Here is a 3,557-nt window from a genome sequence, read left to right as displayed (position 1 = left end):
GAAAACAAGGTACAACCAAAAAGGTAACCCCAGAAGCGATCTCTCTCAGTTTCTTATCACTAATACACGCACACATGCACAAACACACTCTACCTTATTTCTCCAGTAATTGCTCCAGTAAATCAGCGCTAGCCAAACAATCCTCCGTTGCTAGTTCTAAAGTGATGTTTTCAAACTAGCAATGAAGGCAAGGACTGTATTTAAACAAGATGCTGAATCTATGGCAGAAGAAAGTAGTTCCACTCACAAGAGCATTTTAGGGCCGAAAACCAAAAAAAAGTCTTTACATAAAACCCTGAACGATGTCTTAAGGTGCGGTAACCGTGGTATAAGTGGAGTAATTGACTAATTGGCCCGTTTAATTATTGTAAAATAATGCACACCCAAGGTGGTAATGAGGTCACGATGTGTGTGTGTGTGTGTGTGTGTGTGTTTTAGTGATAGAAAGAGAGAAACTCAGAAACTGAATGAAATTGTTTCTGGGATGACCTTTTATGTTGCAGTTCTCGTCAGAAAAAGCATCGCTTCAAAATCAAGATGTAAATTTGAGCGCTTCTCAGCAGCAGTGAGTGTCGCCATTTTTGTATATAGCTTCTCCGATATAAACCTGGGTGTTTCCCACAGATATTTCAGATAAAATAGAAACTGTTGTACTGATCTAGAGTATCTAGCTTTGACACAGCTCAAGCCTTCGTTGCTAGTTCGAAAACGTCACTTTAGAACTAGCAACGGAGGATACGATTATTTTTCAGCATTGGAGTGACTAGGTAGTGCGCGTGTGTGTGTGTGTGTGTGTGTGTGTGTGTGTATGTGTGAGCGTGTGTAAGTGCAGTTGAGGCGAGGAGAGCGAGGCACTTTGAAATAATTTGGCAAAGTGATAAGTAACCGTTATGCGTTCAAGACCAGGTATTTCATAGCGCTGCGTTTACTTGAAAAATAATTGCACACCTTAGAATGTCCGTCAGCCAATCACAATCAAGCATTCAACTGACCTGTGGTATAAATGGTATTAACATATAGTACCAAGACAAAAAACATGGTATTACTGGTATTACTATGGTAAAATTATGGCAACATTATACCATAGCCAAAAAAATTAATAATAATATGTAACATGTAAAAATAAAATGGTATTACTATAGTTCCATGCCCAAAAAACATGGTATTACTGTAGTACTGTGGCCAAAAATCACTTTATTACTATAGTGACATCTAAAAATATGATATTAACCTAGTGCCATGTCCACAATAATATGGTATTACTATGGTAACATCTAAATATTTGTCTAACACACTGTACAGTACTATAACCAAAAAACATGGCATTACTTTTATGGTAAAATGTACTATGGTAAAATTAAGGTAACATGAAAATATGGTATAACTATAGTACTATACACAAAAACATGGTATTATGTATAAACAAATGTTTTACCATTGTACCATAAAAAACATGGTATTATGTATAAACAAATGTTTTACCATTGTACCATAAAAAACATGGTATTACCATAGTACCATGCCCAAAAAACATGGTGTTATCATGTCCAAAAATTATGGTAATACCATAGTACCATTTCCAAAGATCATGTTATTAATATAGTACCACGAGAGTAAGAGAAAACACTGACCAACATGCCTATCTGTTTTACTTTCTTTCAAAACACATTTATACCACACACACACACACACACACACACACACACACACACACACACACACACACACACACACACACACACCAATAAGACCAGAAAGTCTTACTCAATTAATAGAAAACACAAAAATCACATGATGAGAGAGAACACTTACTTTACACAAATAGCTCATATTCTACCTGTATTCCAGGACATGAATGATTTAGACAAACTCTCGTATCTTCTGGGAGAAAGTCGAGTGTGTTCAGCTGGCAGCGCAGTATGTCTCCTCCTGTCATCATATGAGGGAGAGAGACTGACCCCTCATCATATTACAGCTCTATTCAAACCCCTTCTTCATTGCTCTCTGTATTTACTTTGCCATTTGTATTTTATTTTATTGTCATTATTATTTACTTATTGTATATACATGTTTTTTACATTTTTATGAGTGTAATATGTTCATTACTCAATGCTTTGGCAACATTGTACACTGTATACGGTCATGCCAATAAAGCTCATTTGAATTTGAGTCAGCCTGAATGATAAAGAGGTGAGAGAGACTATATAAACAACCTCTCGGTTCTCTGATGTGTAAGTTTATGGAAATGACCCGCATATTAAACAAACTAAACCCAAACAAAGTCTCTTTCCCATCTCTGTTAAACGGCACTGGAGCGATCCGTTCTCCCCCACACAAGGGAAATACTGCTTTATCCTGCTTTATCAAAAACAGCAGTGGCACTCACCTCTGTTTCCTTGGGCGGGGGAATCCCTTACAGAAAGAAATCCCTTCTCACTCTCTGTCTGTGTCAGTTTGTCTTTTGTTGCCCTTCAAACACTTTTACAGCAAGCTGGGTGGCCGCAGACACCAAGTTCATCCTGATACACTCAAATCACTTGATGTGTTGGTCAAATATTAGAAAAGAGCCAAAGCTGTAGACCTCACCGATGAATCCAAGAGCTCCAACTGGAGAGAGAAAAAGAGAGAGTACAATGAGAGAGAGGGAGGGGGAAGGTAAAACCAGTACTTAGAGACCAACTGAATGAGAGAGAGAGAGAGAGAGAGAAGAGAGGTTGTGCTGGGGGAATTATATATTTGTTTTGATGTTTTGACAAACCTAGGGGTGCATCTATGTGTCTGTTTTGTGTATATAGTATGTGGATGTATGTTTGTGTGTGTGTGTGTGTGTGTGTGTGTGTGTGTGTGTGTGTGTGTGTACAGTAACCCCAAAAAGTATTTAGACACTCAAGACACTGTTAAAATTGTATTAATGTAATTGCATTACATAAGTAAATTGCAAGCCAACTACAATTTTTCAAATACAATAATAAACAGTAGAAGTACATTTTGCTTGTGCCATTGTCATGAAAACATTGTCACAATGAACCAATCAATAATGGTCCTAACAATACACTGAAACATTTGTTGGTTTAACTTAATTTAGTAATTTACAAATATATATTTTTTTAAACAAATGTTGTTTTTAAATAGTAGACATTGGTTCCACACAATGAAAATGTGTTTCTTTGATATAAATTTAAAATATAGGCTATACTCAAATACTTTGTGTAACGGAAACCTAAATGAAGTGAGTTAACCTAACTTAAATTGGATTTGTCCCAATAACTCTATTGAACTTTGCAGCTTGTTGCTGGCTAGCAAAAACACATAAGCATATTGTAGTATCTTTTTATCCTGTATATCAAGTATGGTGCTGCTGAGATTTGACAGATCCCCAATCAGTCATTATACTGATGACTCCTCAGTATAGAATAGCAATATACACTGATTAACAGTAGTAATGTACACAACCTTGACATAAACATTAGCTCCACTCTTCTAAATCCCAACACAGCAAAATATTAAACTCTAACAACTCTACTACTTGTCTCATTGTGCATACAAATGCATTCAAA

General features: G+C 36.4%; 1 protein-coding gene across 2 annotated transcripts in view; it reads right to left on the bottom strand.

Annotated features, from left to right (window-relative positions):
- The window catches only part of shisal1b (shisa like 1b), a 45,645-nt gene extending 43,056 nt beyond the window's left edge, over positions 1-2,589 (bottom strand). For both annotated transcript variants that reach the window (XM_052120154.1, XM_052120155.1), the window contains exon 1: positions 2,387-2,589. The gene's annotated coding sequence lies outside the window, so the exon portion shown is untranslated. The remainder of the gene's footprint in view (positions 1-2,386) is intronic.
- Positions 2,590-3,557: the final 968 nt, after the last annotated feature.

Source organism: Xyrauchen texanus, chromosome 46 (genome assembly GCF_025860055.1).
Source record: "Xyrauchen texanus isolate HMW12.3.18 chromosome 46, RBS_HiC_50CHRs, whole genome shotgun sequence".
In the NCBI taxonomy this organism is placed as follows: domain Eukaryota; kingdom Metazoa; phylum Chordata; class Actinopteri; order Cypriniformes; family Catostomidae; genus Xyrauchen; species Xyrauchen texanus.
This window is presented reverse-complemented; position numbering and strand designations above follow the sequence as displayed.